Source organism: Chinchilla lanigera, unplaced genomic scaffold, assembly GCF_000276665.1.
Source record: "Chinchilla lanigera isolate Chin_1 unplaced genomic scaffold, ChiLan1.0 scaffold00191, whole genome shotgun sequence".
Lineage (NCBI taxonomy): Eukaryota > Metazoa > Chordata > Mammalia > Rodentia > Chinchillidae > Chinchilla > Chinchilla lanigera.
This window is the reverse complement of record NW_004955592.1, coordinates 177,561-203,596: the sequence shown is the minus strand read 5'-3', so window position 1 is coordinate 203,596 and position 26,036 is coordinate 177,561. Positions and strand designations below refer to the sequence as shown.

At 40.9% G+C, this 26,036-nt stretch overlaps 2 long non-coding RNA genes across 2 annotated transcripts in view; both read right to left on the bottom strand.

Annotated features, from left to right (window-relative positions):
• The window catches only part of LOC102008798, a 66,644-nt gene that overhangs the window by 31,583 nt on the left and 9,025 nt on the right, over window positions 1-26,036 (bottom strand). The gene's annotated exons all lie outside the window — the stretch shown is intronic.
• Window positions 17,828-26,036, bottom strand: part of LOC102007168 — a 14,322-nt gene continuing 6,113 nt past the window's right edge. Inside the window, exons 3-4 of the long non-coding RNA XR_265130.2 lie at window positions 24,477-25,869; window positions 17,828-18,240 (exon numbers count right to left, since the gene is read on the bottom strand). This is a non-coding gene — a long non-coding RNA (uncharacterized LOC102007168). The remainder of the gene's footprint in view (window positions 18,241-24,476; window positions 25,870-26,036) is intronic.

Sequence of the window (26,036 nt, the reverse complement as noted above, 5' to 3'; positions counted from 1 at the left end):
AGGGCTCGGATCCCATGGCAAGGTCCTGCACGAGTCCAGCTGAAGATGTAGAGCCCATGGCAATGTCCTCCACAAGTTCAACTGGAGGCCTAGAGCCCATGACAATGTCTCATGTAAGTCTGTATCAAGGATCTGCACTGGGAAGGCCAAGAGGTCAGTGGTAGAAGCTAGAAAGTCTACACCAGTGTGACGAAGGATCTGTGCCAGCAGGCTGAGGGATCTGCACTGGAGCCAGGAAGTGACGTTCAAGGTAAGGACCAGAGCTCCCCTCCAAAGAACCACACCCTTCCTCAGCAACAGCGAGGACTGGAGCTCCTCTGATAATGAGAAAAGCTGAGTTCTTATCACACAAACCAGTGTGACAAAGTTCTCCAGGAGAATCAACAATACACCACCTTCCTCTCCAGTTCTCTTTTTATGCTGTCGGCAATAATCCTCAAGTGGGCCTTCCACACCCAGCACCACACTGGTTGAGTTCAGCTGGGTGTTCAAGTTGACCTTTAGTTAATCCACCACAAAGGTGGTGAGAGAGTGAGTAGGGAAGAAACTGAGTAGAAATGTGACTGACAGAAAAGAGCCAGCTACATGGGCAGTGCCGCTGTCCACACAGAAAGAACAGGAATCGCAAGACAGTTCTGTAGGTCAGATGGCTTTGCAAGCCTATTCCAGGTGCTGCATCTGAAGGTAGACGCTGACCAACCAGTCTATCTAAATGAATGTGAGCAGGAAGAATGAATTGGGACTGTCCCTCTGGACACCTTGTCAATGAGCTCTGGCTGAGGATGGGACATTTATCCAGAGATAAGAAGACTTCAGAGATGTAACAGCTGTTTTCAGGCTTTCCCAATGTTAAAGAGAGAACCACTGGACTTATTGCTTATGATCCAGAGGGAAGGGCATAGACCCACGATTCAGAGCATTGGAAAGGAGACTTCTGCTCATGTTGAAAATAGAACGAGATAGCAAATAAAAAGGAATGTCCATGCTGTAGCCAGCTCACCATCTTTGAAAGTATGCAAATAGATGCCAGATGTCTAGCCAAGCGTATAAAAAATTCAGGTTAGTTATTTTATTTTTAAGTCTCATATACAGTACTCTTGTGCTTGAATTGCTTACAAGTTGTCACTAGACTTTGTTTCACTCTGAATGCAGTGGAAGTCTTTAGTGACCGTCAATGAAGCAACAGCATGTCCAGGGCAAAAGAGCACGGGTACTGACCACAGCACGAACTTCTCCTCAAGCCCAGAGTTGACTGGAGCAAAGGTGCCAGGTGCCAGTGCTTTCCTCCTCTGTTTGCTCCCACTCTCCCACTCCTCTCACAGCACCAAAGACAGAACTTCCTTCCCCCAGAGGGATCTGAGAAAAGCGTGGTCTAAGGGATCAGAGAAAACAGCCTATGCTTTCAGAGTCTCCAGTTTGTATGCTACACACCCTGGCAATAAAAATATTTAACAGGATAAAAGAACCTATGAAAAAGGTATTCCCACTTCACTGTTCATAAAAAATGCAAATTAAAACCTCAGTGGAACAATTTCTGGTTGGACAAGCCAAAATAAAACGGCACAAAGAACAGTGTCAGTGAGGCTCTGGGGGTGCAAACTCATGCAGCTGTTTTGGAAAACTCCTTGGCAGTAATTACTGAAGCCAAATATAAGCATAACCAGTGGCTGAGCCATTCCTCTCCAAGACATAAGCCTTGTGGTTGGTCGCCAAAAGCCAGACTTAGAAGGTCCATTCAAGTATTAGTCATAATAGTCAAAGACCAGAAACAACCCCAAAGCTCTCCAATGAATACATGAACTGTGGTATATCGCACAATAGGATTCTGTACAGCAATGCAGACGAATACCTACATCCAACAATGTGGGTGAATCTCACATACATAAATTAAGTCGGCAGGAAGAATACAAGGCTTTAAAAATCCTTCAAAAAAACAATGCTTTAAGATGACCATATAAAACTGTCATCTATGAAGCAAAGTTGTCTATATTGTTCAATAAAAAATATACTGTATGGCTCCATTTACATCATTTATGTAAAACATAAAAATTAGCAAAACAAATCTATGTCATACAATCAAGAAAATGGCTTTGACAATAACTGGGAGGGAGGCTGAGGGAGATGCCTGCGTCACTAGTACATTCTGTTTCTCAATCTTGTGTCAGTATGGGAACATCTATTAAACTGTGTGCTTATTATCTATGTCCACTTTTCAAACCGTGTGCTTTTTTTTTTATCCTTTTGAGACAGGGTCTTGCTGTGCAGTTCAGGCTGGTCCTGAGTTCACTTTGTAGCCCAGCCTGGTCTTGAACTCACAATGACCCTCCAGCCTCAGCCTCCTGAGTGCTGAGATAAAATGTATGCTTTAGCAGTCATTTTTAATTTTTTTTTTTTTTTTTTTTTTTTTTGGTACCGGGAATCGAACTTACAACCTCGCACTTGCCAGGCAGGCACTGAGCCACTGAGCTATATCTCAGCAGTCAAAATGTATGCTTTCATAAGGAGTTAAAAGTCCGGATAGTCTCATGTAATACCACACATTATTTAGAAATGATAAACACTATCATCCTGATACGTTAGAAGACAAACACAAATATGATATATAAAATAAACAGAAAATTTCAGTTTTTTCCTGGTCTCAGTAAAGAGTGTTGTATATCCTCTATGGACAAGAGCTCCTTCTAGAGATTTTTTATAATGAAAAGCTGAGTTACTGAATGGTTACACAACCTTGGGCAAACCTCCCAGCTTCAGCTTCTGCATCTGTAAAACTGAACTGGTGGCCACTCACTCACACCCCTCCTCGGTGGCTGTCTTCATGAGCAAATAAATATACATGAAACTATTTAGTAACAGTAAAATAGGAGAGATATTGAAATTATTACTATTAGAAGAGTTACGACTAACATAGAATGGCATGCTACTGGAGCCAATTCCCTAAGAAATGGCTTAGAATTTCATGAGAAGTAGCTCACGATTTCAAGAGAAATGTTCCCCTTCTGTAAAACTGCAAAACTTCCAGCCAGACATATAGCAGAATAATTCCTACATCAGGCATACAGTAGAAGCAACAATAATGACAATGGTAATTCTAAGCACTGTGTGTGTGTGTGTGTGTGTATATATATACATATATATATATATATATATATATATATATATATGCTAACTACTATTGTAATATTTATGACAAGCTGTCAGACTTCTCATCCAACTCTGTCCAGGGTGAACAGATCCCCCAAACTAGGTGCCCGCAGATGTATAAGAAAAGTATGAAAAACATCAAACCAAGAGAGCCAAAATCCTGTGATCAGGTGCTAGCAGCCTCTAGGACTGACTGACTCCTGATTACCATCTTCAGTAATCTTTTATTCAGAATCCACCACAGGGGCAGCAGAGGAATCAGAGAAGAGCCACTGTTTTAGCAAGAACAATACAACTCAATTATCATAGGAATGTGACCTGACCAGTAAGCCATCATGTTACCTTCCTTCGCCCAATATCTCAGCAAAGCATCTAGTATTGATCCGGAGGCTTGCAATGCTAATGCTAGTCTTCCTCCAGAATCCAACAATCATGGCTTGGTCAGGCCTCAGGCAATACACAAAACAGTAACTAAAGAATGTCCTTCTCCCCAACAAGCAAAAAAGTAGATCATGTAATATGACTATTTTATAGGTAATAAAACAAGATTGAAAGGAATGAAGTAACTTCCTTAAGATCTGACAGATAATAACTGAGGGAACTAAGTTACAAATCCTGGCAATCTGGCTCCAGAGTCTCCACTATACTTAAAATAGTTCAAAATCGCCTCTCATTTGATAAAGCTAAGTCTGAAATCAAGATAAGCCTCCTGCCTTAATCTATATAATTCAGTGAGTATTTTTGAGCCCTGTCATATGCCAAGTTCTCCCAGTATTACAAATACAATGCTAACATACAAACACCGTCCGGCTCACAAGCCCACAGACTAGTATAAGAGGCAGCGGGTATAACAAACATGCACAAAAGTAAATATATAATTCTAAAATTTGTTCCATTTGATGAGGGAAATTGCTAGAGCATATGGAACAATAAATTGGGCAATTTTCAAGGTGAACAGAAAGTGAAAAATTATGATGAGACAAAACAAAGTTTTCTAAAATCTGATATGTAACAAGGCTGCTTTTTGGATAAGATATAAAGATAGAGGGAATATGACCACAGTGGCGATAGGAGGGATTTAGGCAGAACTCCAAACCTGCAAGGCCCTTGAAGCCACTTAAGGATTTGGACTTTTGCCCTAACAGTAACATGAAGCATAAAGATTTATAAGCCGAAGAATGTCATGATTATATTTGCACATTTTAAATATTGCTCTAGATAAAAGTACGAAGACTGGATTAGAAGATGTCATCAAGAAGGGGGACAGGAAATTCACGAAGACACCATTGCTACAATCCAAGTTTCTAGAAGGACTGCTATATAGCAGCACCCACCATTTTTTGAGCTGGGGAAGATTATGGGAGGAACAGATTTGGAGGCAGCTGGGTAAGGAGAAAACCAGGGACTCAGTTTGCAAGGCATTAATTTTGGGACATTTCTAGAACATCCACGTACATACAGAAACTGTTTACGTCTGTGAGTCAGATCATACAAAAGTCAGGGCTGGAAATCTGCATTTGGGAGCCATCATCACTGGGTAGCACGGTAGCTTTGAGGGTGGATAAAATATGGACTGAGAAAACTGGATTGGAGATCATGCCCTGAGATACTTCAACACTTAGAGACTGGGTAGGGGAAAAGATCTTGGCAAAGACTGAAAAAAACAGTCAATGACTCAGGAGAATTTGAAGCAGAGCATGCAACAATTCTGGGAACTAGGAAGAGCTCATACAGAGTGACAGTACAGAGTAAAGGTGTTGTAGTGGGAAAGTCCAGCCAGACCGGTCAGCCACCGACTCTCTAGTGTAAGAGTGCCCTCCTACCCAGGACACAACATTTGTCACAGTCCCCACACACCCTCAAGGTCTGAAATGTTTGATGACCTGACCAACATTATTAGCCAGTAAGTATAAATGTCAGAAGCTGAATCTAGCTAAGTCCACATTCTTGATCTAAAACTACAAGCTTTAGCCCAGGGAAAAGTATCTCTGATGATATACCATCATATTTTGAGGGCTGTCACATGTATTTCCAAACTGAATGTGCTGCTCAGTTCATTCAAAAATTGAGGGTGGGAGTGATAGTCATTCCCTCAGATTGCCTCTCCAGAGGATAACGCACCTGTGGATAGCTCCTTGTGTATGGTTGGAGTTTCATCCTTGAGATCTTGTCTTGGTCAGGTGGGAGTGGGGCTTTGGAGTAGCGTGTCAGGGGTGATGGTGATAAGTGTTTTCAGAGTCAAGGTGACAGAGATGAATGGCTATATGATGATGTAATGAATGGATGCGACCAGTAAAAGGGGATCCTGAGGGAATCTTCATTTGTATGTGAACTATGACAAAATCACACTGAGAACATCATCTATGATTTTCAAATAGCCAGAATATTACATATCTAGAGATTGCTTATTGCATTTACATTCATTATATCACCCAGTGAGTCTTTATTGGGTAGCTACTACATGCCAGATCTTCCTTAAGATGCTAAAGATACAAAAGCAAACAGAGAAAGGGCACTGCCTTTATGGAGTATCCATGCTAGAAAATAACAAAAGCTCATTCATTTACTCACTGAGTTCTCACTGAAAACCTATTCAAAGCCAAGCATGATGGCAGACTCTGATGGGTTCCAGACTCCTATCGATAAAGCTGTCCTGGGGTGGCGACCTATGCCCAAGGTGAATGTGTACCCATAAATGTATAATGTAGACTTATTTACAAGAACAAACATGCACCTGCCTGACCATGAGCCCTCAAATAACATGTATATGAAATTATGACGTTCAGAGAGCAATGGGAATACCCTAAAGGGCTTTAAGCAAAGAGATGTTTCATTTGATTCAAAGCTGCAAAAGTTTAGTCCATCTGCAAAGTGGATAAAGTACAGATGACAGAGCAAGGAAATGAGAGAGGGAGAAGGATATGCTCTTGTAGTTACTGCTACAAGAATGGCAGATGCCAGTGGTGGAGACAGAGAGAAGATGACTCCAACCATTCTGGAGAAATAATAAACACGCAAGTGCAGTTGACACACATGGGGTAAAGGAGGACAAAGGCAGGTTTCTGGCTTGGGCCACTAGATGGATGGTGGATCATTTACAGAGAGGTAAAGACTAGAGGAAATTTGGACATATAAATATGCAGCTAGGGCCACTTGGGCCAGGAGAGTGTGTGTGTGTGTGTGTGTGTGTGTGTGTGTGTGTCTGTGTGTGCATACTTGGTGAAGGAAAAGAAATTTCAGAGGATGGAGCTTGGAAACATAGGAGAGTAGTGTCCAAGAAACAAAGGACAATCAACTGAGTCAAAAAATAAATACTAGTAGGTCAAGAAACACAGAGGTATGAGAGTAGTTTGAGTGGTGGCTCAGAATAAAATGGAGTGGACTGAGGATCTAAAAGGAGGTTTTCTGGTTTCACTTGCACTAATTTGCTGTTTAGAGAAAATCCTAGAACAGACCTACCCTGGGACATAGAAGGCCTTAGTGAAAGATGTCTGGCTGCAGCGCTCTGGATGTGAGCAGGTCAGTAGTAAGACACATAGCTGGCCCGCTGTTTCCCAAACCAGGAGAGGAGCCAACACAGAAGCCCAGGCTTTTATGCATAGGGTTCCCATGGGTGGACCTGGAATACTCACGTGAATACGTGAATACTGTGCCCCAGTTGCAGAGGCAGTCATGCCTGAGCCTTTAATGCAAGGCTGAATCACGCCCAAATGGCAAACCTGTTTCAGGCCAGGGCTAATTCTATGTGGAGCTGCCCCATAGAGTTTGCTTGACCCAAATCTGCCTCCCAGCCCCCACTACGTCCTGCCAGATGAAGAAGCAACTCCTTGACCTTACCCTTAGAGTTTCACACACATGGAATTTGCACATGGCAATCTTTCATACTATATGTTGTAGGCACACATGCACATACAAACCCAGTGCAATGACTCCAGGTGCTGGGACCCTGATTTCTTCTCTGCTTGTACCTGACTAGAAGCATAGACTATGCCAGCTAGAGGCAAAAATTGGGCCTTTTGCTGCTACACCTCTCCCATGTTTGGTTGGTTGTCACAGCAACCTCCATCTGAGGTCTAAGTGTCCTTAGATTTCGTCTGGGCCTGGAAGAAGCCCTCAACTCACGATTCAGCAGTTATCATAAGGGGACCTCTACCTTGAAGAAAGGGCATAACTAACCTCAGGGACACTCCAAGATGCAGAGGAAGGCAGCCTACCTCTGAGGGAGTGTAGAGACCCAGGCTGGCCCATGATCATCCCTCATTTGAAGGGCAAGGAAATGCTCTTCAGAAACCTCAATGCTAGTATTTCATAAATTCTGAGCGTATCAGTCCCATACACTTGGACCTCAGCCTTGTCAGACTGTGGCTTTTAAAATGTATTACATAAGTACTGAACTTTTAAAAAATTACTATCTTATTCACATTTAATAATCTCTGTCCAAAATATAAGATGTACTTTTCCAGCCACATACTGAGTATTTAACTATGTTAACCCAGGCTAAAAAGAGCTGAAACAATGACTCCGACAGTCGAGTCCTTATATATTTGCAGCTTAATATGTATTCCACTGAAACCATCACCCACATGTACTTTGACCCATTTTTAAATGCAGGGATTTCGTATGCCAGATCCTCAGAATGTAAGCCTGTGCCATGTTCCCACACCCTGGAAAGCCCTCGTCAAGCTACCACACACCGGGCCCCCACCCCTGCCCCTAGCTCTACAGACTCCAGATGACACTTGTAAGGCCACACCTATCTGAGAGATGCCGGGCTTAGTGGAACTGACTCACAGACAGAGTTGCCCCCATGCATTGAAAGAGGGCAATTGTGCAAGCTGTTTGACAGGTTAGGAGGAGGACCCAGATGTGATGCAGCAAGAAGTATAATTACCAGTACTTCTGCTAGAATCTCCAGGTGACAAATCCCCTTTGAGGCCCACAGCCCCAGGTACTGCCAAAGCTAAAGGTGGGTGGGTCTCATTGCTCACGGCCTCAAGCAGTTTAAAAGGCCTCCATGCTTCAGCTTCCTATGAAAGCAAATCATCAGTCCCATCTGACACTCCTCTGAGGACCAGGTACAAGAGCTGGAGTCAGAAGTCCCGTATTTGCGAAAGGATAGGGTTGCAGTAGTGCTTTTTAAGGTCCTTTCTATCTCTGACATCCAGGGGTTCTAAGCAGGAATCACAGGGACCCTCCATGTGAGGTCTCTGTGGGAAACCACCCATACGTATAAAACAACAGAGGAAATGACCTAGAGTACTAAAGAACAAGGTCCTAAAGGAGGAAGGCTTGATCTCCAGTTCCACACTACATACTAGTGGGAAATTCCTAGTATAAAGAATGTGTGACAGCTAATGATAAGTGTGAAGGTTACTCATCAAACCGGCATGTTGTGTTCAGTCATCTGTTCATTCATCCAATAAGCATTTAATGGAATCTTTCTGTGCCTGGTATTGAGTCAGGCCGTAGAAAGTCACAAAACAGTAAGACAGGGTCACTGCCCATAGGGTCTTAAAGCCTACCAGGAGAGACCGATAACAAAACAGAAAAAAGAAATTACAACATGCTGCAATAAATACCATATTGAAGAAATGGGTAGCTTGAAAAGTGGCTGAGAGTGAACAGTTCTGCCAACTGGGTGAGAAACTGGATTTCCTAAGATATGAAGTTGATCATGACTTGAAATTGGACTTAGGACCCTTGATTCAACCTAGCCTCTAATTCAGGTTACATAATGACTTTTGTACTCTCACTTGCTTGATTTTTGAAATGGAATAGCTGAAGTATATGTTCACAAATTTCTGACCAACTGATAAACTTCTGTATATTAAAAAAATCAATGCAATGACTCCAACCCCTGACGTGAACCCAAAGATACAAATGTATTTGACTTTCCTGGTGAAAATCAACATGGTCTTAGGGACTATATAAGCTCAGCCCTAACTGTTGGCAATGACCAAATATCAAATATCAGTAACAAATGTAATATTTTAGGTAGTGTGATATAAGGGGAATAAATGTGACTCCCAACCTGCTAGATGTCAGAAACACTAAGTTTGTGTTCTCCAAAACTGAAGAATGAATTTTAAGGAAAAACAGCTTAAGAGTGGGAAAAAATTGAGAGAGATAGCTCCAAAGAGATAGGAGGGAAGGGACCTGAAAATGAGTTGCCACAAACCCTACTTCACAGGGGAAGTTTTATAGAGCAAAATCACCAGATAGGTACAAAGTCATGAGGTGGGTATAATGTGAGTCAAAATTATGATCAACCAATAAGATTGTAAGTACAGCCAAATTAGGTAATATTGATCTAATGGGGAAGCAGGTATACATGGAAAGAACAAGGACCTTTTAAGGAAGGGATGGATCAGGAGGTCCTGGTTACCCACCTGGGTGACTGATGCCTGTATAGACTTTATTGGACCAGGTGATACCAATTATAGTGTAATCTTTCACTTATTACTTATCAGTTGGGAGGCATGTAAGTCTGGTCAGTTCATTTTTATTTTGAGGCCTGACCTTCAACAGATGCACCTCCAGCCACAGTTGTAATGTGTTCTCATCTTCTGTACTGACTCCCTCAAGGGCCTAGTCCTGTCTGACTGCCTACAATATTGCTACTTAACTTAGTTGTCTAGAAGATAGCAATGTTCTACATGAATTTGTACCTTCCTGCCAGAATTGAAAGGTAGCTAATATAGTTCTATATCCAGATTCACATAAGGCTCCAAGACACTAGGTAGTAGAAGCTAATTACTGCCAAAGAGTATGTTATCAATATTATTCAGATGACTCAACAACTCCATGATGCAAACTCATACATTGTCCTACAAGGTGGTGACAATAGAGATAATAACAACAGACCATTTTGCAACTAATTCAAAACAAAGAGGTCCTGAGGCAAGCCAGTCTGCTCACAAACAGGGGATCCTTGCAGCAGTTTTATCACTAACCAAGCAACCTACAGTATTTGTTTTTAAGATACAATAATCCACTTGTACTGTGAAACAGAAGACTTGAGGATTCAGTCAAGGACCTCTGTAAGAAACACAGCTGATTCTACAGTGTGTCCTAGAGAAAACCCAACTTTGCCTGTGAGGGGCCCAAAACCTTGAGTGCATCAGATATGGGTAGATTTCCATCTGGTTTGACTTCTCAATTTGCATACTGGATTAATAATCTTGTTACCCAATGATCTGGCTTTCAAACTATATGCAAATACACTTACAGTGCTTCCATCATGTATCTGAGGATACAGCTTCTAACCCTCAGGGGTCTAGAGCCCTTAAGAAGGTTCAAATGAAAGAATAACGATTGCCATGAGTAACACTGTTTATTTACTGTGTGCCATCTTATCTAACGCTCACAACAGCTCTCTATCATAGTTGCTACCTTTTCCTTCATTTTGAGATTAGGACTCTATGACATAGAAATTTCAAAGTCAGAGAACTAGTAAAAGTAAATATGAGGCCCATTTGAGGCCTAGACAATTTGTGCATGTGTTAGAGACAGAGAGTTGTTGACCTGTTTTTGTTTGTTTTGTGCTGGGAATCCAACCCAGAGCCTCATTCCTGCTAAGCAAATTGTTCTACCACTGAGCTGTTCCCCAACTCCTGAACAATTTGACTCTAAGCCTTCCTCCTAAACATTGAGACAAATAGTCTGAAGTCACTGTCTGCCACTCCTCTCTCCAAAGTCCTTTCTACAAATCAAATTGGATAACTATAAGCCTACATAATCAAATGCATTAAACCAGATGCTCAAAGAATGTTCTTCCTTGGATTGAATCATCAGGTGTTGACCTGGGATTTTATGCAGGTCTTAATGAAAGGCAGCTGTGAGATGCTATTCCTACACACGTCACCACACTTTGTGTACATGTCATGGAGTCTTGGTGCTCCACATCACTCACTGCCTCTTCTCTAAGGTCATTCTGATAGGTATTTCTTAGGGGGAAAAAAACTCTCTTGAAGAAAACCAAGAACTCTGTAAATTACTCTGATTTTCTTGTTCTAACTGCATATAAACAATGCTTGATTTCATCATGAGAAAAATATCACACCAGTCCAAACTGATGAATATCCTAAAATATCTGACCAGCAGTCCTCAAGGTGGCCAAGGTCATCACAAACAAGTTAGAGAAAATGTCACAATCTGAGGAATCTATGGAGAAATGATGACTAATGTAATGTCCTGGATGGGATGCTGGGTCTGAAAAGGGGCATCATGAAAAACAAGTGAAATTCAAATAAAGCGTGGGCATATTACTTAACATATATTACTAAACATACACCGAATGTGTTATTGCTTAACATATACTAAAACTGAACGGCTGTGACAAATTATTACAATAATATAAGACATTAACAAGAGGGAAAACTGGGTGGAGGTACACAGGAACATTATACTCTCCTTGTAACTATTCTGTAATGGTGAAACTATTCTAAAATAAAAATTAGCTTTGAATATCTTGGTTAAATGAAAAAGAAGCTCTATGTTTCTAGATGGGCAAGTACAAAAATATCATTTTTCCCCAAGTAATTTATAAAATGAATACGTCTAATTAAAATTAAATGACAAAATTATTTGAGTTTACTTACAGAAAAAATAAGATGATAAAGCTAAGAAAATATTTCTTGAAAATTACTGAAAGTCTTTCTGTATCCAAACATGTTGAAGTATTTTACAAAGGTATAAAAAATTAGAAATGTAAACTTAGGAAAAGACAAAGACTAATGGAACGGAAGAGATAGTCAAGAAAAAAACCAGGACCAACTAGTTTAGTATATAATTAATTAATAAATAATAAAGCCAAAAAGGTGGGGAACTCATTATAAATATTTTGAATTAATTTCATCTGAATTTAGAAGTAAAAATTAAAAAATTAAAAAGATTGGGGAAACATAGGTAACTTGACCTCATGGTGAAACTTTATAGGCCAGAACAAGGAAAATTCCTTTTTCATCATCTACAAATAGACATCATCTACAAATAGATTACACAAAATTAGAAAAACACATTTACAACACACATGACCAGCAAGAGATTAATATCTTTAATAGGAAAAAAGAGGGAACAATCTACCAGAAATAAGAAAAAGTAATAAAATGGAACTCCATAAATGAATACAGAAATACCAATAAAGGTGCCAAAAGAAGGTTCATCACTAGTAATCAAAGAAGTAAAATTAAAGCAACAATTTGGAGTATCAGGTTGGTAAACAAATAACCAAAGGAATGATAATACCCAGTGTTGACAAAGGCATGTGGAAAATCACTCTCATAGGATGCCTGTGGGAGTCTAAATTGGGACACTCTTTCAGGAGATCACAGTGACAATGATAACACCAATAATGATGATAACAGCCAGGAGTTCTGAGCTCAGTGTGGGTCAGGCTATGATCTGTGTACCTACCATCTATTAAGCTACTTGCATCTTGAATCTCATAGCAACTTGACAAGGAGTTATTGTCACCTACATTCACCAAGAGGAAACCACTGTCATAAGACACTTTCCAAAGCAGTTGTCCAATGGCCAAGTCAGATCCTAAGAGATCCTAAGAGATCTGACTCCACAGTCTTTGTCTTCACACATACAGAAAACATAAGAGATGCACTGTGACCCCGGGAATCCTGCTTCTAGAAAATTATCATAAAAAACAATTGACCATGTTTACCAGAAGAGATGTATAAAGATATTTATTGCAACAATTTTATAAAAGTAGAAAAATGCAGTAATACAAATTATTAGCAGGGAATTGATTAAATAGATAATATAATTATTCATTAATGGAATATTCAATCATTAAAAGCAGCTGTGGAAAATAATGACATATTAAGTGAAAAAGATAAATGCTGGGCGTGGTGGCGCCTGTAATCCCAGCACTCATGAGGTTGAGGCAGGAGGATCATTGTGAGTTCAAGAACCAGCCTGGGTTACAAAGTGAGCTCCAGGACAGCCTGAACTGCATAGTGAGACCCTATCTCAAAAAGACAAAAAAAAAAAAAAAAAAAAAAGAAAAAGAAAAAGACCCTGAAATAATAAAATGGAATTATTGCTCTATAATATCAATGTAAATCAGGCATATGGATTATTTTATCTATTATTATTGATGCTTTCTATATATTACAAATAGTGCAGGAGGGATTCTGGAGATTAAACCAAGGACCTCATGTATGCTAGGCAAGAGCTCTACCACCAAACTACATCCCTAGCCTTTACTTTGTATTTTGCAACAGGACTCTCTAAAATTACCCAATACTGAGCTAGAATTTACAATCCTTCTGCCTCAACTTCCCCAACAGCTGTAATTACAGGCATGCACCACCATGCCTGGTGTACTGCATTGCTTTTATAATCAAAAGCTTTTGCTCACTGCTGAAAGAAAGAAAAAAGTTAAAGAACAAAACTTGTCCTTTGGACATGTTTAAGCGTTTTTCTGCATTATTTTACACTATTTTTACTTTTGATTGACAAAAACTGTGCATATGGGTAGTATAAAATATGATGTTTTGATATGTGTATACTCTGTGAAATGTTTAAACCAAGACAATTAGTATGCAGGGAAAAAACTTTGTCCTTTTGATTCTCATGTCTGATCTATCTTCCTTTCCTTTGCTCTGATTTCTGATATACCTTGTAACATACATACTCTTTGCTAACCAACTAAATAAATGAAATATAACATGAGATTCTTGATTTGGCCATTTGAGGAAACAGGAGCTGACAGCTCATCACAAATATAAATTAATTAAGAATTAGTTGATGAAGTCCTTCCAACATTCTCCACATATTTGTGCTTGTCAGCCTTTGAACACTAATCCAGGCAAACCACGATCCAGGACCATGAGGAGGAGAATGCTCCCTCAGCCCAGCCCAAGGGAGGGTCTAACAGGAACCTCACCTTGCTCTACTAAGCGTCACCCAGCCCCAGGCTGGCCACTGTGGAAGGAGCTGGAAAACGTCTGCAGTGGTGGCTGATGGGAAAGGAATCCCCTCAGAGCACATGAAAGCCAGGCATCAGTACTGTGCTGTCTGACCCTAAGAGTATCTGGTGCTCCGTGAGAGCTGAGACCACCTACAACAACTCAGCTGAAAAGTATCCTGGTGAAGCAGTTACAAGACACAGGTCTTAGCTTCCTCGTCCACATGGGGCAGTATTACCCACCTTTTGCAGTGTGCTGAGCCCTTTACTCCTGCTGGGATGTTAGCCTCTAGAAGAGCATAGCACTTTATAGTCTAACAAACTCATTCATGCCCATTATCCCTCTTGATGCTGGGAGCAGCCTGCGAGGGCTGGTGTGACAAGCCCTTGCAACATGCCAGAACAGTGTCTGTGCCCACTGAGTGGCAGTAAACATGGCATCAAATGGACATGAATGGCAATGGACATCACAGATTCCCAACTGTAACACTTTCTCAGGATCACTGCAGAGATAACACCAGACCCTTACTGTGAAGTAGCTGACCCATGATAAGGGGTAAAGTATCTGAAGAACCAAAGAATTAACATGTGAATTTCAGGAACCCTAGGGCAGCCCGACCTCCTGAACTCACAAGTTCCAGATGCCTCAGAGTTCCCAAGAGCAAAGGGCGTAATGCAGGAGTCCATGCAGGGTTGGATATGGCTATACCCTATTACACCACATCCCCTTCCACCCACTTATTCTTACAAGCAGGCAGTTAAGAAACCCCTTATTCTTGTCAGAAAGAACAAGAAAGGCAGCACCTGAAGGGGCCAGGTTGCCAAACTGCCCTGCTGAGTTCCACAGGCACCATCAGGCCTGTCCTGGGAGGGAGCAGTTTCTGCAGAATTTGTGCTGATGAAAGCAGGATGTCCCTTGTGCCTCTGCAAACCCTGCCAGAGGCCTCAGCAGCTGCCTCCACCGTGAGGGACAGGTCAACAGAACACCTGCTCCTCCCTCAGGCCCCAGGCACAATGGGGACCAGAGAATGAGACCTCTCTGAGCAAACACATGCTTGCTGGGGGCTCTGCTTTCCACAGCTGTGCAAAGTAATGCCCCACTATGGCATTATGAAGAACCTGGGCCTCATTTCTGTCTGCCTTCTGAAGACAACTGCAATATGGCAAAAGAGCCCTGGAGCATGCAAGAGCCCAAATGGACCTGCCAGTACCTACACACTGTGTTCAATACCTCAGAGTGCTTATTTACTCAGCTGGAGGATGGGAGTGACTACAGTGCCAAATTTACAAGTTATTTGAGGAATTACAGGAAATAACTTTGAGACATCTGGTCAGACCTAAGGTAATCAAGATTTATTTGTTCCACGCGACATGGTCAGACAGGCCAATGTAACCAAACTCAGTCGTCCTTCAAGATCCACCTTCTATCCTTCCCAAGGCCACAGCCAGCACCCGGCAGTGCCAGGTCACCCTCTCTCCAAAAGGCCTGTGCTGGCCTGAAAGCAGTTTGGCCCTTCACTGGAATGTCAGTATTTCAAGAAAAAACTTATCTTGTAAAGTTAAGATATAATCATGCTTCTTTCCTAATCTAAAAATCTTTTGATAGTTACCTATATTGTTGAAAATAAAAGTCAAAATGCCTTAAAGCAACTTTTAGGTCCCTCTGCAGCGCCACCTCTCTCACTCTTCCCCTCCATCCTTTTAAATCCCCCCAATGGCCCATACAGGTGCCCAGTGCCACCCCATTCCTCCGTACATGCTCTCTGCTCTTTCTTCATTCCTCCCTGGCCTGCTTTGTCCCTCTTACATATTTCAAAGGATTCTGACTCAAGCATTCTTCTCCATTGAAAAGGAAGAACCCCTTGGTGCCCCTCCTCACTTTTCTAGCACCCCAGGGTGTGTTCCTGAGTACCACCCTATCTTGCAAGCTTCATTTACATTTACATTTCTCCATACTACAAGGTGAGCTCCTTGGGTTAGGGCCTGCGTCTCGCTCATCTTTGTATCTCCAGTTTCTGTCACAATCAATACACGAAGGGTATTTCTTTCTTACTCCAGCATAATTTTTTGAATCTAAAGGACATCCCTTTCCAATTTACCTCCAGCAATAGACCATCTCAAACTAGCTGAGCACTCTCTTCCAGTCTCAAATCCAAGGCTTTCTCCCTTATCTATTTCCTAGACATCCAGATAACTCAAGCCCTCATCCACCAGTTTCTTCTTCATCATGAATGAATATTTATACATCTGTATTTGCATCCAAGTACATTTGCATTTATCTTATGTGTGAGAGAACATTGATCATGTTATGGTAGTTTGCCAGCAGGCCCTTTGAAGTTTAAGAATGTGTTCTGTAGCTATAGAACAAATACTGCAGATTGGTCAAGCAGAGATTGAAACCGTGGTTTCATTTCCATTTTGTTAAGATAAACCCAATGCATACCCCAAAGATGAGCACCATCACAGTATAGGGATAGCAAAGGTAATGGGAATAATAATAATTGTACAGCCCTAGTAACCATCAGTCATTCCTGGAATAATACTGGCATTTGTTAAATGCTTTCTATGCAATGAAAAGAATATTAAAATACTAAGAATGTTACAGACTGACGGCATCTACAACTTTGTACCACTTAAAGCTGTGTATCCTTTTTGCCTCTATTTTTTCATATATACAAAGGATAGACATGGAACCTACAGCATAGAGATTGAATTAGTTATTATGTAAAAATGCTTAGTCGAGGGCCTAGCATGTAGGAAGATCCCAAAATGTGACCCCTGACCCGTGAAGGTTAATCTGAACCTAAGATTATTCGCCCTGGCCACTAAGATCATCTGCCATGGAGGTTGCTGTGTGAATCAGGCTGTCAAGGGGATAGAAATAAAAGCAAAAAGTCGAAGAAACAGAAAACAGGTATCCATTCAACTTACTTTAATAAATCCTTTAAAGTAAAAGAATATAACAATTTTACTTCTTATCTAGTTTTAAGTAACTATCAATCACATGTGTACCATTTAAAATATGCTGAAGCCTTGTTTACAAGAGTAGAAATCAGAGGAACAGGGATATATGTATCTGTATAGATACATATATCCCTGTTCCTCTGATCTCTATAGGTATAGAGATATATAACATTTATATTATATACATATATATGTGCATATGCATATATATAAATTTAGGAATGGCTAAATAAACTGTGGCATATCCAATCTATAACTTACTTAGTAATAATCAGAGTAAGAATGTGACTTCATTCCTGCCAATATTACATTCGGGCATGGTTCAGTGCCTACATAAATTAATACTCATTTTTCTATCTTTCCTGATTTTTATTTATTTATAAACACATACCTGTACACAGACCTATCTACGTTTCCATCTAATGTTCTGTATAGATAGATCAACATATATACACAGAGAAATATAGGGGGTTCTCTTTGCATAAGTGGTATTATGCCATGTGTGTGGGATTCTTTTTTTTTTATAGTTTTTCATGACAACTACTTAGTATGCTGACATTAATAGTTATATTCTGCAGGAGATAACATTAAAGTTTTGTAATCTTGGTGTCTTAAAGGGATGGAATACAAATAATCTAGCAAAGGCACATATTTATTTAATCCTCATAAGAATATGGTAGAGGTGAGTACGCTATAATACCAATCTACAAAGGAGGTAAAGTAGTCCATATTACACAACTAGCAAGGGACAAATTTGTAATCTGAATCCAGGCATTCACGAGCCAGGAGCCATCCTTTTAACCATATTGTGCCAATTTATTGTTCAGTGAAAAAAAGCACAAGACAGAAAGAAAATAGTACACTGTTCAGGTAAAATATACAGAGATACAATATCATGTTGTTTATAAATATACACATAAAGGCAAGAAAATATTCTACAAAATGTATCACATCAAATTACAATATAGGTTGTCTAGGCTGTCTGTGTAAAGGAGTTAATGCAACCCATTATTACAGAATTATTAAAAAACTTATGAAATAAAAATATAAGGAACCAAACCAACTACTTTTGGATTAAATGAGTTCCCTACAGGAAAAGAAAAAATGAAGATACCTTTAATTTCCACTCCTACAGGATTCTATACAAGGGATTCAGACACCAGTAGAGACTGTTATTGCACTGGAAGCTCATCCCACCTGATGGTTCCCTTAAACAAAAAGAAAAAAGAAATCTTCCATATACATCAAATTAAACTCATCATTTAGCCCCAGACATGCCCCAGTGTGCTCCTAATCCCATGAAAAATACTGCTTCTATTCACTGAAGTGTAATAATTAATTTCTGCCCCCTTTTCTAATTTTAACCTCTTTACTAACACGAAGTAATTTAACTATTCCTCTGAAGCCCTTTCATCATATGAAGATGGTTAATTTATGCTGAAGTCTTCTCTTCTCATTCTAGTTATGGTAATGGTGGTACTGAGAATGACTAGTAACAGAGATGGTGGTGGAAGTAGTGGTAATGATAATAATGAATCATGATAGCAGTGTGATAAATGTGGTAGTGGGGATGCCGGAGGCAGTGCTGGAGGTGATAGTTGTGGAGATGATGGTGATGGAGGTGATGATGACCATGGAGCGATAATGAGTTATGATGGCGGTGGTGGTGTTCATTATTACAAGAATGAGTGGAAGTAGCATGATAGTAGTGGTGATGGTGCCAGTATCGGTAGTGATGGTAGTGGTGGTCCTAAAGGTGGTGGACATGATAGTAGTAACAGAGATGGTGGAAGAAATGGTGATGGTAATGATGGTGAGAATGGTGGTGGCTGCTGGGTGTGGTGACGCATGCCTGCACTCAGGGGGCTGAGGCAGAAGGATCATTGCGAGTTTGAGACCAGCCTGGGCTACACAGTGAGCTCAAGGCCAGCCTGAACGGCATAGCAAGACCCTGTCTCAAAAAGACAAAAAAAGAAAAACAAAAAAAAGACAATGAGAATGGTGGTGGCACTGGAAGTCCTTGTGATCATGGTGGTGGTAGTGGTAGCAGAGAAGGTATTGATGAAGGGGATGATGAAGGCAGGATACTAATAGTAACAACGAGCAGAGGCAATATTCGTAGTAATGCGGACAATGAAATGATGATGCTGTTTAACAGATGCCAATAGAATGCTTAGCATTTGCTATAATACTAAAAACAATGTTCACATAGATATGGTGGCAATGGTACCGCTAAGAACAGAAACAGAGATACTGAATGCAAAAAAAAAGTAACTCTAAAGTGGTTGCCTGTTGACTGAAAGCAAAATACCCAGAAAGTAGGTGAGAATGAGGGCAGCAAATAGACAGATACTGTCCAGGCTGGGAGGCCTACAGGACTTATACCTTCCCACCCAGAGCTCTTTGTTCTGAATCATCCTTCCATGTCTATTCCATTTTGGATTTGTGCAGGATGGCAATTTCCTGCCGGCACTTGAAAGAAGGAAAAATGGGAGGGGAGTAAGGGAAGTACACCAAGGCAAGCTCTTAGAGGCTGTCTTCACCCACCCCGGGTAAGCTTTGGTCATCAAGGAGTGTGAGGTTGCATTCCAGGGGAGGAGACAATGCTCTAATGGTCATATCCGCCCCAACCCTCCCACAGACACCAATCCCTCCTGCTAAGGGACATTTGGCCTGTTATGCCACAGATATAAAGTAAGCAAGTAGGCTCAGAAAACAAAAAGCAATTTTTTTTAAAAAAAAAATCAGTGTGTCTACAACAGCCTAAGCACAGAGTGATCACAACATCTATGGCCTCTTGGCAACTCACTGGCGTTTCTGAAACTCATGCCAGCAAAAATAAGTAACTTGGACTCAATCTAGACTAATTCCATATCCATTAGCTGAGATTTTGGCTGAATCACCTCCACTGGCTCATATTTGATTGACTGGGTGGGGACTAAGCACAATTCAAGCAGCAACTAAGGTCACCCTGCGCTTACACCTTCCTCAGTACCTTCCTCGGGTTTTATTGGGTTTCCAGGTGTGACACTATGCTGAGCAAGTATGTGGCTTAAGTGTGGCATCTATATGTCCTGTCCACAACCAGCTCTCAGATGACTACGATGATAGAGATGGTTATGCCACCAAGGGCTCCCAGGTTGGACTGGATGGCCTACTCATCAGAACAAGCTCATCTTCCTGTAAAATGACATCCTCCTAGGACCACAAACGCCAAAGCAGTTCCTATAACTATAACTCTTTCCTCAGCTTTTCCTTCTTCTCTCAAAAGCCTGGTTCACTAATCCTAACGGGTATAATCACCTTAGTGAGGATGCTTCTCCTGCCTTTACTTAGCCTGCACTTAAAGGGCACCACCGTATGATGGACAATGAGCTAAGTCATAGAGGTTCATGATTAACAAGCTTCAGTCCTATCTTCAAGGAGTTTTTAGACCAGCAAGGGACACTGGCATGTAACACATAATTTAAACATAATATGGAAAGTAAGGGGGTTTGTACTTTCATAAAAAGTTATGCTCAAAATAACATGGGCCACAGAAAAGGGATTCACAATCTACTGTTAGAAGAAGTTTCTTGAGAGAAATTATATATGGCTTGGCTGAGAACCACCTTTCCTTCCGAGGTTAAGCAGGAATCACAAAGCCTAAGTATCCCCTGCTGAAGAGACCCACTGAAGCTTAGTAACTCAGCTTTAATTCTAGCTTATCAAGGCCTTTATTTTTCTGTGCTCCTCAGAGACCTCAGCCTGTAGTATCACCAAGGCTGAAGGACCAAACCCAACAAAGTGAATTTCTGACCCAAAATCTTTTTGAGAACTCTTAGCCCCTGCCCCAATCCAATGCCAGTGGCCTCAATGGGGGAGGTCAACCAGACTTCAGAAGGAATTAGGAGATATTACAAGTATCCAGTGTTCCTCTTATGAAATTTTCAAACTTATCAAAGCTTACCAAAGTTCTGTCCAATCTGGAGATCAGCCATTCCAGTCCACTTTTGTATAAATAAGGAAAGTAGGATGGACACTGTGGGGCAAGCTGCCCAGCATTGCATAAAATTAGCCCTTGTGCCTTTTAGCGAAAATGCATATCCCACAGGACAGGAAGGTTTTGTCTGTTTTATCTCTGTGTGGGACAGCTACATGGTTCTCAGAAAGTATTTTCTGATGCTGACACTGATATCGAATTTCATGACACAGGACATTAAAACAGTTTAAAAGCATGAACTTTGGAGTCACAAACAAACAAAAACGATTAACTGGGGCCCTGGCTGAGTTACTTTTGAGTCTGTGACCTCAGCAAGGGCTTTACGTTCCTCACATTGCACTCTTGTCATCTATAAAACAGAGATTTTATAGACAAGCACCACAGGGTTTTGTAGATAGAGCACCACAGAGTGTAGTGATACGCAAATGAAGTAACACATGGAGAGCATCGAACATGGGACTTAGCACACAGCATGTGCTCAACAAATAGACACTGTTGTCATTGGCAATACAGCACTGAGTAACTCAGAGAAGAAATGCAAAGAACTGAACAAAATGGGCAAGACGAGCCAGCCCCTAAACAATGTAACTAAAGAAAAGACAAACCCATCAGACAATTCCTAGCCTCACACCCACTGGTACCTGATATTCTGTCATAAAACCTTCATGCTCTCAACTGTAATTCTGACCCTTACATACTGTTCCTGGGGTGCAGACCCACCCTGAACTGCTATCAGTTGCCACAGTCTAGTTGTACAATCCTTCTTCAAAAATTTAATCAAACATCGAGTTTTTTTTTAATTTCTAGTAGCTTTCCCACATAACAGCTTGTGTAATTCTCTTAACATCATCAAAATGCAAGTGAATCAAATCTCTTTTACACATAAATACATAGGTTCACAAAGATTAAGTAACATAACATGGTCCCACCAAGCTTCCATCTCAGCTTTCCTAACACCAATGAAGTCACCAGAGTTTTATCACAACCCAGGGACAATTTGTAAGAATGAGCTTGAGGCAGAATGGAAGTGGCTAGGGGCACTGTAGGCGTGATCAGGGGCTCCAAGGAGACACTGCTGACTTTACCGCATGCCTCTGGCCTTCTCCAAAGATGCTGGGGGTCAACTCCTGATTCTTGAGCTGCTGTGTCCAGTGATCCGCTTTGGCAGAGAGATGGACACGCTCTCACATTTCACAGCCTCTTTGCTGCCCTCGGCTGACACAGGGGCAGGGCTCCTGCATCACAAGTCTGCATCTCCCAGGAGGATGCTGGGAGTTTCCAACAGGAAAATAGGTTTATACTTTCCTCAAGTGTTTTGTTACCCTCCATAGTCCACATACCTCCTCCACAGTTTCTCCCACATCTATGCACCACTCGTATTGTTATTTATTTAATATTTTCCCTAGGTCAACTCACTATTTTTACCTAGCCGAAATTATTTTAAAAGATGTATTAATGAAACGTTATCTCTCGACCTCATCCTAAGCAATAATAGCCATAAAAGCATAAATCTGAGCACACATATACAGATGTAAGTACATACAACACACATATCACCGGCACATGGACACACTTCATACACATCCTTATGCACATTAAAAGCAATGTATAAGGGGTCGGGGATATAGCTCAGTGGCAGAGCACCTGCCTGGCAAGCACAAGGTCCTAAGTTCAATTCCCATTACCAAAAGAAAAAGAAAGATGTATGTATATAGATAAAAGCAATGTGTAGATTCTGGAATAGGAAGGGTTCTTGGTTCACTAGCAGCAAGCACACTTTGCTTTATGAAACTCTTCTGCAATTTACATAGGATATAAAAGGGATTACGTGGAGTAAAATATCCTAATTAATCATGGAGTGCAATTAAATGTCATAATAACTTACTCAGATGCTAATATCACAATCACATTCAAAATAGTAATTCAGAAATCTGTGCATCATCTACCTGCTTTAAAACTTCTAAAATGCTGTCTCACTTATCTCCCTGCTTTTTGGGCCAAACAGGCCTTATAAACTCCTGGAGTTGCTCAAACTAGACCAGAGATCCCAGAGTTGGTTATAGAGAAAGATTTTAATCTCATTAGACTCAAACCAACAGCATTACAAATCTGGGTGAAAATCTTCTGTTCTTTCTACCTTCCTCTTCTCTCTCCTTCCCTCCATTCTTCTCCATTTTTTTTAACTTTACTTTCAACATACATTGACTTTCCCTGATAAGGACTTGGGTTCCAGGCTTACTAAAAGCTACAGTGCGATCCTTGCCCTCCAGGATCACACAATCTCGTTGGGGTGGTAAAAATAAGAGCACAACATCAAAAGCTAGCTTGCTAACAATCTGGAAGTGGGAAGTGTTAATTCAGTCAACCACCAGCAACAATGGAGGGCTGTGCTAGGTTCTTGAAATCCCAAACAGTGAACAAGACCTAGATGCCCCTCATTAGAGAGCTCAGTCTAGTGGGAAACAAGATCACTGAGCTGCAAAATGAAGTGCTCTCTTCAACAGACTGGATGCTAGAGAAGAGATCCTAGAGGAGGTATCTGATAAGAGTACTGAAAGTTAAACAGATGTTAGACAAATTAAGGAAGCCACCACTCACAGAAAGAGGAAAAAGCACTGTAAAAGATACAAAGGTATTAAAAACAACCTGACTTGTTACAGAATGTGGGGTTGTTAAATTGTACCTTGAGTACTAGGCAAAAACTAAATGACAAAAGGCTTTCTGTATTAAGAAATCTGGACCTGATCATAATATAGGGACACTGAAAACTTTCAGAATAGTGACATGATCAGGGCAAATCTACTGTACTTCAACAGACACAGATGGTGGAGAATAATGTGAGTCAGTTCTATAATAACACTGCTATGTGGGAACAATGAAGATACCATGGACACACAGGGCTGACAAGCGAGAATTAAAGGGCAGCCGTTAGCCAGCGATGAGGTTCATGATCCTGGTCTACCTTCCCAGGAGAAAGGAGACTTGTTCTTGAAACAACGGGGTATAAGGAGAAGTACTAAAGCCTATGGAAGGTAGGAGTTACGAGGAGATGAGACATACACAGATGTGCATACATCACATACATATACAAGAATAGGAACACATCATACATGTGTCACAGTGTATACATACCACACAGACATATATACACATACAGAGAAATATATGCACATACTACACATACAGAAAGACATGTATCCATTACATACATGCAAGATACATCACACAAAGATGTGAGAACCAAAGCTCAAATCTGAAGAAACCTCTCTCTAGTTTGTAGTTTTTCAATTCTAACACAAAACCCAACTCTTCCAATGTTTTTCCAGTTCCTTCTTTCTTCTGCCTGCCCCATCCCTCGGGCACTTGACTATCAAGCATTCTGAGGGACCTCTGTTCCAAATGCCCTCCCCCTAAACCTCCTACTCCCTCTCCTCCCCTTTCTCATGTTCCCCATTCACACACCAAAAAGGGCTGTCTCAGAGGACTCCAGGCCAGAAACCTGTGGAGACAAGATGATATTTAAGGAGACAGGATAAAAGTAGCATTTGGAAGGAAATCAAGGTTTCTGTGGAGAAAAGCAGCACAGTTTTATACACAAAGAAGTCATAGAAGCAAAGAAGTAAGGGGTGGGAGTCCATGCACAACAAACCTTTCTGCCCACCTACTATACGGTCACATTATTATATATACAGAGGAAGAAACAGTCTTTCTCCCCCAGTTAGCAGTAGATCAGGGAGATAACGAAGACATACAAAAATTCAACAGAGTTCTATAGTCCACAGTGTGTAAGACAGCTAGTAGGTCTAGGTGGTAAGAAGATAAGTGACAGTACAATATGGCTGCTAAAACTAATGGTAACAGAGACCACGCAGTGACATGGGAATATCTGTATGATAACACTGCCACATGAAAAGTCAGAATCCAAAAAGTAAGTTTATATAAACAGGAAGTATAAAGAATAAGATGAAAATACACGAATTTTAATACTAGTTGTATTTTCAAATTTGCAATGAAGCTGTTTTGTTGGTGGTATTTACTTTGTTTTGTTTTGTTTCCATTTATACAGTAGAATGAGCTGTTGGAGGATAAAAGGGTCTGTTCTACCACAGGGTTTTCACCGTCCCCAAAGGACATACACATGCAAAGACATAAGTACACGTATGGCACAAATTAATCCATCCTTTGGGGTCCAACTGCACGACGATCTAAAGCAACTTACATGGCTAGCCACGTATCTTTCTTAATCTATGCAATTACATCCACCTCAGTAAGGATACTCTGTGTAACATGGGCCAGCCTTTGTCACCCAACCCTCCCGCTGTATTTTTCCTTCCTCCTCACACTTAGATCAGGTAGGGAAGTACTCCTGGGAGAAAAGTTCCTAAAATGCCTCTGAAGTGAATCTGAGGCTGGCACCCAAGGAGGTAGGAGGCTTCTAAGTTGTCTTCTAAGAGGCCCCTGACTCTTGTCATCTCACCCAATTTCTTCCCTGTCTCTTGACCTGCCTCATCTTTCCTTCCCTTTGACCAGAGAAGGGTCATGCGAAGAAGGCACCAAAAGGATTAGAATGGGGGAAGTTATGTTGACTGTATAGATGAAGAAACAAGTTTAGGGGACAGTTCCTTACCTGAATTCACAATTACTAGTGTTCAGTACAGACTTGGACACTAGCCCTACAAGATCCCAAGAACTCAGAAGAGGAAAGATTCTGATCTCACCCTTCAGAAAATACCAGAGGCTAACAAAATAACAGCTCCTAGCTCTGCTTCAGGGCTGATTCAGAAAGCTCTGGATCCAATGGACCATATGCAGCCAGGGTCTGTGAGAAGGCATGATTCAAGTGATGTTCCAAAACCTAAGAAGCAAGAAAGACAGAATCAGGCACCATGGATGAAGGGTGGATGTGGGGTGGCAAGGAAAGTAGTTTGCTGTCACTGATTTATTTAATCTAGTTTCCATGGGAATTTATTTATTTATTTATTTATTTTTAGAATAAAAGAAGGATAACATAATAATAGGGGG